Source organism: Helicoverpa armigera, chromosome 11, assembly GCF_030705265.1.
Source record: "Helicoverpa armigera isolate CAAS_96S chromosome 11, ASM3070526v1, whole genome shotgun sequence".
Taxonomy (NCBI): Eukaryota; Metazoa; Arthropoda; class Insecta; order Lepidoptera; family Noctuidae; genus Helicoverpa; species Helicoverpa armigera.
Window position 1 is genome coordinate 5,424,192 of NC_087130.1, and position 10,042 is coordinate 5,434,233.

The following is a 10,042-nucleotide window of genomic DNA, read 5'->3' on the forward strand; positions in this document are numbered from 1 at the left end:
ATATGTCTCCTACACCTAGCTGGTAAATACATTGAGTACTCTGTCAATTTAAAATCAAAAATATACTCATTTATGTCAAAATAAAGAATGGCATTAACAAGTTGACAAGTCCTATTATAAAGGAACATGTTCAAATCAAATATGTGCCTACTTTGATCAATGGAAAAGTTATAAGAATATGGCAGAGCACATAATATGAATTTAATGTCATTTAAATTTATTATTAGATTTACATAATCTAATAACTCTTTTCTACTTACTGCCAAGCTATCACCATAAATTAATATAACAGTTGAACCTGGGATAAGCTTAGTCAACTTAATGTTCTGAACTAAGTGACTAAAACTGGCACCAGGTACACAGTGATTTAAAACATATTGCTGCGAACACTGATTGAAAATACTACCAATGCCTTGACCAAACTTATCTGAAAAAATATATGTTATTTTACTATTACTCACACTCGTAACCTTGTCTGAACATTCTTCAAATTGAGTGGCCAGGGTTGTGACAGACTGGGGCTCCTGTGAGGGTGACACACACTGTGGCACTTGTGTGGGTGTTACACGGTGGGCCTCAGATGTTGGGAGGCATGAACAGTTACACGAGATGTTATTTGTAAGCAAGTCATACTTCTCTGCATTTTGTATGACTAAGTCTACCAGCTCACAGGCCTCCTGCAAACGCTTTGTTAGGTCCTGCTGTGAATCTTCATACTTTTGGAAAATGTCCCTAATGGTATTTTCTTTAATACAAAGTTCAGCTTGTAAACGTTGGATGTCACTATCATACCTTGTCCTACTAATGTCCAATTGATGTTCACAATTATTTAAATCTTTAATTAAATTTATGTTCTTTCTTCTTAATATGTTATTCGATTTAAAAACTGTGTACTTTCTTAAAGTTTTCTTAAGTTTTTTGACAACCTTATTGATTTTTAAATATTTTTTAATTTTGTTGTGTGTATTACTTGTAATTTTATTCTGTACTAAAGTCTCATTGGTCAAGTCAATTGTTATCATTGGCTGATTACAAGAACCGGACGCACTACCAACAAGCTCATCATACAGGCTGCAGGTGTTCGCAGACCGTTCACTGGACTTTGCAGACTCCAACTGAGTGATGGTGTTGTGGGCTCTGCTTAGCTCATGTTCCAGCTCAGAGATCCTTCTTAATGCCAGTTCATGTGTGTCGCTGCACTCTTGCATGTTTGACACAAGTTGATTTAGATGTTGATTTTGGTCGAGTAAATCCATATGTTCTATATGTAATTCAGCCAACTGGTTCTTAAGTTCAGTGTTCTTGTCTACAATAACCTTAACTTCTACCTCGCTATCATCCCGTTCTTGTAGCAGCTGTTTACACAGGTTTTTGCTAGTTTCCAACTCTTTCAACGTAGCCCTCAACTTTTCCTCAAATGCAGCTCTACGGGTAACCATGATGAATAGCTAACCCTGAGGCACCCTGGAATGTGAGAAGAGACAGCTAAGTGAAGGAAGAAAAAGAAAAGAAAGTCAGAAGTAAAGTTTATAAACAAAGGATTGGAGAAATATAATTAACATTAATACAGAGTTGAAGATTCTAAAGCTAATTAAAAGGAAAAGAGTATTCTGTATTGTTTGATCAAGTTTTAAGTACCTAAATTATGTACCTATTAGGTATAGCAACAAAACAACAACAAAATTATTAATAAAAAGTTGTTGAGGGTATATTTTTTCCTAATGTATCATTTGAAAATTGAAGTATTTTTAAAGTATTTCTTCACAAAATTTAATTTGTAATAAATTGTTGATAAGAAGTTAATGAAGGGTTCAAGATTTGAAATACGATCTTACAATGACCACACAAATCAGCTGATCTCGTTATGTAGAAGACATTTAAACTTATAATTGATGGGGCATATTTAGACGCAGCTTGAAAAAGATGTGGTTATTTAATATGTAAGTAATATATGTAAAGCGCATAGAAAAGAATTGTTAAGTGAGGGGACTGGGTATCTAATAAATAGAGAATAAGCAAATACTCCCCGGGTTTTATGTTCGTTTCGAACACTTTCAAATCCGTCCGTTGGGATGACAGCCAGTTTCTTTCCGATGGATTTCTATCGTTGTCTCGCAACGAAATCACTCACAAACATTTGTCCATATATCTAATCACTTAATTTACTGATTCTAAGGTCATTTACAATAATTAAATCACTAAAACTATTTAATTTTAAAATAAAATCTAGGACACATATTTTTGACAACCGGCCACCAGTGTTGCCAATTAAAAAAAAAAAAAAAAAAAATGTCTTGAAACGTTATTATTTCCCAAATGTTGATACAGTTTATTTTCGCTTAGATCCTTTTGTTGCCGACTGTCTCTACCTACGCAAGTTAGCACATAATTGTTTAAGTTTTAATTTTAGAGTTGAAAATTATTATGGTTGTATAATTCCGAGAAATTGAAATATTGTTTCAGATAGCGTTGTTATATTCTGAATAACAATTAATAATAGCACAACTTGAAAAGTTGGTGTTGGCAGTCTTCCTTGATATTGGTTTTCGATATTTGTAACAGACGTTACTACCTTTATTACAAAATAAACTCTAGCTAATTAGTTAGCATCGTTTGGGGGAAAATATTGTATATATTTTGGATTAATACGTTCCAATATTTATTTATCAAGTACCACAATGGATTTAAGATCTATGCTCACATTACCTACGCTCCTAATTACCTAAGCTCTACAAAAATACTGTTTTACTTTCATATAACAAATGCAAGCGTTCTGTCTCAACAACATCTTTATTCGAATCCCCAACAAACGTTTCACACTACATCAAAAACAAGATACGCAAAATCAATTTGTGTTTCTATTTCACAAAATCACCCTAGAGTATACAAACTCGATCACACCCTTTGAACGACTGCAGCCTTATAATACAACAGCTTTTCAGCCACTTTCTTGCAACTTGTGTCACCTATACAAAATGTGACATTCAATACACGCCTCTCCTATTGTTAAACGTACCCCCTTTGATACCTCCTTTAGTTCAAAAAACCTTATCTTGCCCCACCAACATTCAAAACCCAACCTTATGCCAACAGCGTCAAAGTCCAATTTTGATTGCACACGAAAATGTTTTTGTAAGACTGGAGAAAACGTTTAACAGTATCACTGAAAAAAAAAACGCCACGTGTGGAAATGCAAACAGTGTATTGGGAATAGTCTTGTTTTTAGCAAAGAAGGGTATTAGATGTTTTCAATCGATACCCCTTTTGTATGAAAAAGGTTTTGTTAATTCAGTTCAGCGTTTTTTGATCGGAGTCTATAAGGATGTTTTTAAGGCAAGTTTACTTTTTAGAACATACATACTTTTTGCTTTCTTGTTACTGTAAAATAAGGGCCAAGCTGCTTCAGAAATATCTTTATACTATATCGATATGCAACCTCATTTATTAAGACTGGAAGCCGACCTCGCCCTACTTCGGAAAACGTTATGCATGTATCACAATATATGAGGACGTGTTTCTTTTTATTGGTACTTACATGGGTATTATCATCTTACAAAGTAATTTTATATACGACCGCATCGTCGACATGTGTATGAAACATTCCAAGTTTTCATTATTACAAGGTACTTCGTCAGTACTTAAGCACACACAAAAGGAAAATTAATTAATGTTTGAAGATCATCGTCTGTAAGCATATAATGTGGAATCATAATTAAGAGTCTGTTTTACCTTCAAGGATTCTCCTCATTAAATCAAGACAGATTGTTCTAATATTGTGAAATAATTTCCTTTTCTGTGATAAGCTATGCTTGTTATTTACTCTTCAATTTATCGACATTTCTCAAGGAAAATTGTATTAAAGAAAAGTCATGAAATAAAATAAAACTATGTTTTATCTAAGTAAGCAACTGTTTTCCAACATAAAGTATCGTGCATAAAAGCTAAAAATTATATAGCCTTCATCGGAAAACTGTTTACAAGCAATTTCAATTTAATTTATTTTTCCATAGGATAGTGGACGTGTGAACAGCAGAGAAAACCATGGCCGTGATATTATATACTTATACGTAGAAGTGCACATACCTTAGATAGAAATGAGACAGAAATTTGACTGAAGAATACACACATGACTACCCGACAACGATTTTAACATTCACACTTTTATATGCCTGACTCATTGAAGAAAAAATCGTTGGAGTCTCTAAGTAATACCTACTTGTTCTTTATTATTCAAAGTTCTACTTCATTAAGCCGAAAACTGAATTAAAACCTCAAGCAAACCGTTCTCATTACACTCGACACACAATGCTAAAATGTTATGAGCGCTCAACTTAATTGAAAATTTAATCTTAAACAATGCGGCGCGGAATAAATCAGCCAGTAGTTACAAAATGTGCTTCAACAGGTAGGCAGGCTTAATATAGCTACGTGATTATTAAGGAGAAACAGTGACAATGATACAAATGTGTTTAGACCTCCCCTCATCCAACACCATTTATCTTCTGTAGCGAATTTTCTGTGTTAATATTTCAGCAGAATCAAATTACGAAACTCGTAACATTACGGGAACATATTGTGAGACGGATGGGGTCCTGCTATGTGAAATACGCAAGGAAACGTCTTATGGACGACATGGGACGTTTTCCAAGACTTATTCGCTTCCTTATGTCCGAAATCCTAGACGTTGTCGCTGTAATTTGAGGCAGTTTAAAGGGTGGCGATTTTATGTTTTCTAAATGTTGGATGCACCCTTTTTCAGTCCTTTTATACCGTCAGTTGTAAAAAATAGTTCACCCGAAACTGTCCACGAATGTTACTTTTATTGTTGAATTATTTACATTAAAAAAACCTGTTTTTCTCGATTTTTTTTAAGGCATCATGAACACATTTTTACTTTGTTCTGTTTTATAACTGAAATGAGCCAGAATGAAAACGTTTACTTTTTAAAGCTCAGTCTTATTTTTCTCAAGGCAAATAATAGCACATAATCTGTTATTGCAGATAAGCAAAATAAAGAACACTCTTCCTCTGTCCATAATTTATTTTACGGCTATCTCAAGACTTAAAGATATTTCAGGGCCATTAAATCTAAATCAGTTATTCAGAATAAAAGGATTAAGCCTGTTGGATTTAGGTCAATTTTTATAACTAGATATAAAAGAGAAATGCCATAAGGCGTCATAATAAATCTTTGTGCTGTTTTATAACTCAATTTCTTTAGTTTCAGGATAACACAATAAAACGAATTTACAGACGGACTTATTTGAGTTTCGCTGTAAACTTGCACCGTGCTGCAGAGTTCCGTATTTTATTTATTTTAGTAAATTTTGATTTCATCTCTGCAGGCAAGCAATCTTGTTTCCGTGTTGAGATTGCACCTAAATACTTTAGTGTACAATCGTTATTTTAAGATTGCCTAACTGATTTGTATGTACGGTTATGATGATTATTGTAGTTTTAATTTAGCAAGGTATTTATGGAACTTATGAGTAGTAATTTTAGTTACAAAGATGTCTTTTATCTAGCACCTGGACAACTTTTTGGTAATCTTACTGATATCATGTACAAATTTGACTTTAACTATATCTATCTGTTTTTTGGGCTTTCATGCCAATGCCGGCACAGTAGCGCCGATTTTTACGTATATACAGATAGTTTAAGGCCTAAGCAAAATTACATAATTTATTTTTATCCGGTTGCGGGAAGCGATTTCTATTTGCTAAACATATTAAGCCCACAAGCATCCTCTAGAACGCACTCTCATTATCTAGACAGCATCTACACAACACTTCTAATCAGTGGCTTTAAGATTTTTTCCCCCAGCCTCGGAAGCTCGATGCTCGTAAAATTTAAGATCCCATTAAAGACCAGCCGCTTCATTGATCTGGTAATAGTTACCCGGCTTCGCTTCGGTACAGCTGAGGTTAAATCTTTAGGTCAGACTCCAAGTAATTGGGTTTCCGTGTTGGAAAATGACCCAGTTATGGCTCGAATCAGAATTGTGTATTATTAGGTTTGGATTAAGATGTTAGTTACTTTTTCCTTTGCTTACAATATCGGAAATAATCTTTTTTTTTTTTAATAGGTTTTGACTTGATATAGTCTTACCAAGGAGTACTGGGTTACTCTTGTAACAAGGTTGAGGAGGTCAGGTATACGCACTTGTACTCAGCTTCATCCGGTTAGACTGAAAACGACCACTAAATAGTTGGGAAATGGCTAGACAGATGATGTCTTGGACACAATAAAATAACAAGGATTCCTAATACATAAATGAAATAAATGATTTGACTTTGACTCTGACTTCCTACTTTAACTTTCTGAGTACTATAAATGACACTTAGGGTACACTGGTACAGCTGTACTCATTCAAGTACAGTGAGAACTTCGACTTAAAGTATACACACCAATCCCACGTGAACAGCTTGTTCCATATGACCTTCAGAGAAGAGTTACCGTAGTCAAGTAGCTCACTGTACTCCAAAGTAGTCAGATTTGTCTGTATTGAAATAGAAGACGGACGTCGACAATTGAACAATTGGATCGTAGCATCGTAGGTACGGTACCTACAAAGCTTTGAGATATAAACGTCAAAGTGAATTTAGATAGTTCAACCATAGTATAAGTTCAACTATGCATACAATATCATTGTCTGTTTATTTACGACTAGCCGTTTTCCCGCGGTTTCACCCGCGTCCCGTGGGAGCTACTGCCCGAACCGGGATAAAATATAGCCTATGTTACTCGCAGATAGTATAGGTAAATCGGTCCAGTAGTTTTTGAGTTTATCCATTACAACCAAACAAACAAACAAAGTTTCTTTTTTATAATATTAGTATGGATAAAGTCAAAAACTGCTCCTCGGATAATCGTGCGTTTTTCACCAAAATTAGATTGATCTATGAACGTTGAAGTTGAGGTGGGTGGCTTTAAAATGAATAATTTTTGCATGCGGTTCATATTTAAAATATCTTAATTGCATGTGAATCTCAACACTTTTCATCCTAATCCATTTTAGAGCCTGACTCTATTGACGCTTAATATAAGTAAAATAAGCTAAATACTTTAAGCATTTTCTGCATAAAGCTGGTATATTTTATTAAAGGCCGAAGTTGTTGCAAAAGGAAAATTAACTCCTTTGAACCATTAAAAACTGCTGTACCGTTGTGCTTGGAAGCCAGTTAAATGGCATAAAAACTGCCTTTGACTACCGATGAGAAAATAATATAATGGACTTACTGAACTATTTATTCCTGAATAATATGTTTGAATTAAAATAAACTTAGTACCTACTTTGTTTGAAATCATCATAGATATAAAGCTAGTTTTTAATACTTTTGTATAGGATACAGCGTCGATATATAGATACAGTGTCGATATATAGAAGAGTGCACTTTTACAATTATCGTAGTCTAAACGTAACATACCTCGAAATACTTAAACGTTACTTAATTTTCAGTCTTACTTAAAAGTCTATCTTCAGCTTAGATAAATGATGTTTGAAGTGTCATTTCAGTTTGTTGCCCATCATATGTATTTTCAACATTTTCATTGTTTTTCTTTTGTCGCTATTCCATTGATTTCTTGATTGATGTTCAATGTGTTTACACTCCCATATTTAAGAAATCTATTTTTATTTTACACTTACCCGAATAAAAAATCCTTCCTTTCATGTGGCTATCGTAAAAAGCTGATAATGCTAATGTTTTTATCATCCCATTGATGTGTTCAGGTTTACCCTCTTCAAAAAGTCCCCACAAACCGCTGGGGTCTCACATAACCATTTGAGCACACTTAAGACTATCTTAACTACCTGTATTCGCTTTCCTTGTGCAATAAAAATCGATTGACACTTTTAGAGTACCCACACATGGGCGACTAAACAGTCGACCGACGGTTGACCAAATGGGTACCAAAATCTTAATTCCAATCAAAGTTTCCAGTCGGTTTCATACCGGCTAATTATCTGATCATTGAAATGTGTGTACTACCATTCATCTTCATACTGATTTATGAGCCCTAAACAGACCATCGGCCGATGAAAAGTTTGCAGTGTGCTCTTAAGACTATCTTAACTACATGTTTTCGCTTTCCTTGTACAATAAAATTCGATTGACACCTTTAGACTGAAGGTATTCGTCTATTAACACGTAAGGCAAGGCTCGTGTCACGTACGAATCTAATCACTTAACTATTTACAGAAAAGTAGCGGCTGATGAATAATTTAATATGTTTTACCTTACCCTGTGAAAATACTAACACAAAACCCCTCTTGGTCAGAGGAGGAAACATAGAGCGAGTATACATTAGACTGCCTAAATGACCCAGTTTATTTCATCAGCAAAAAAGTGTCTTGAGTATTCTTGAAACTGAGAATCCATAAGTCAGTTTCGTCATAAAAGATACATAAATAGGCTTGAATTTTATAACAATCCTGACGTATACCCAATAAAAATCATTGAACAAAAATGGTGTCAATAGAATTAGGATAAGAAACTAGGTTCCTACAAGCCACAAAGACGATATAATCTGAATAGACCTTACGCTACATGGACTCAGGACCCTTTTAAGTCCCTTCATTATCCTAAAAGAAATCTCTATTTTGTTCCATTCCCATTGATTGGTATGTTAAGATTAGAATTTGGGTCTGCATAGAACCATAAACCTCAGTAATGGTCTTCTTAAGCCAAGAAACTGTAATTAGGAAGGCAATTGATGAAAAAGTAACGGCGTTTGAAAAGTTTGCAAACGGCTGTGAATTTTTGCACTTCTTTGTAATCGGTAGGGGAGTAAAATGTTGAAGAGTTAGTGTAAAATATTGCCTGAAAAATACATGGGTAAGTATATAAACATTTAATAAATAAAAACCAAAAATTAATTTTCTTTTAATGTGATTTTACTCCATCGTAGTTTTTAGTTCTGACTCCCAATGCAAGGTCAAATAAGAAGACACTCACAAAGCACTAGTTATACCTCTATATAAAATCGATATACACTACATCACTTTTATATCACCTTTTCAATATCGGGGTGCTATTATGAGTTTCTATCAAGATCAGGTGCCCTAATATTGTTTAGGGCTAGAAATAAATTTCATATCAGGTCGTTCGGGAGACAATATGTAAACTTCGATACCGCTCGTCTATGTTACGAGTGCTTTGGCTATAAAATAAATAACGTGCTTTATCTTTTTCGAAGGCTCCCGGAATAGGATCTATTGTACCAACTTATTTATGTGATAGAATTCAGTATGTACTGAATTTGGTTCCCAGAAAGATGGTGATGGTTAGTGTTTTTATACGAATTGATTCAGTGAAATTATTTTATTGAAAATATTTCTGTCTATAGAAATAATTGACATCTCTCGTAAAAGTATTTTGGCAATAAATAAATATGTTTCGTTATATTTAATTTGCTATTCTTATCTTTTTATGGCTAAGTTACTGATGTGTATTTCAATGGATAAAAATATACAATTCCCAGGATCTCGATATGACAGGGTACACTATACACTTTGCACTTGCTCCTGTCAAAGTTTCACATTTGAGCTGATGATCACCAAAATTAAATTTTTCTTGGAAAATCATAGGAATTAGTTCATACTTTTACTATCAAACGAGCCTCTGTCCAAATATACCTCAATTGTATTAAACCAATGATGACCATCGTTCTGCGTTTTCGAGAACATTTCCCGAAAATTAGATTCCACTAATTATACGGTCGCAAGCAGGCCACAAAACAGCACGTTTGAATGCATATTCACGGGAACATTTAACACAATAGTGCAGTAAAATGTATTCCCCGAATCCCAGTACCGACAATTACATGGAAAAGTTGCTAATTCGTATTCACGATGCAGTGTTCTCCTGTGTTTCCCAAATGCTAATAATGAAATAAAAAACTATTTAATAAATGGTATTACTTACAAAGTACTAACATAGAGTGTGTTAAGTATGAATGAAAACGGGTGGAGAGAGAGAGGAAGAGAGAAGAAAAGATGAAAGGATTATCGTAGATGACATGCATGACAAAAAAATATTAG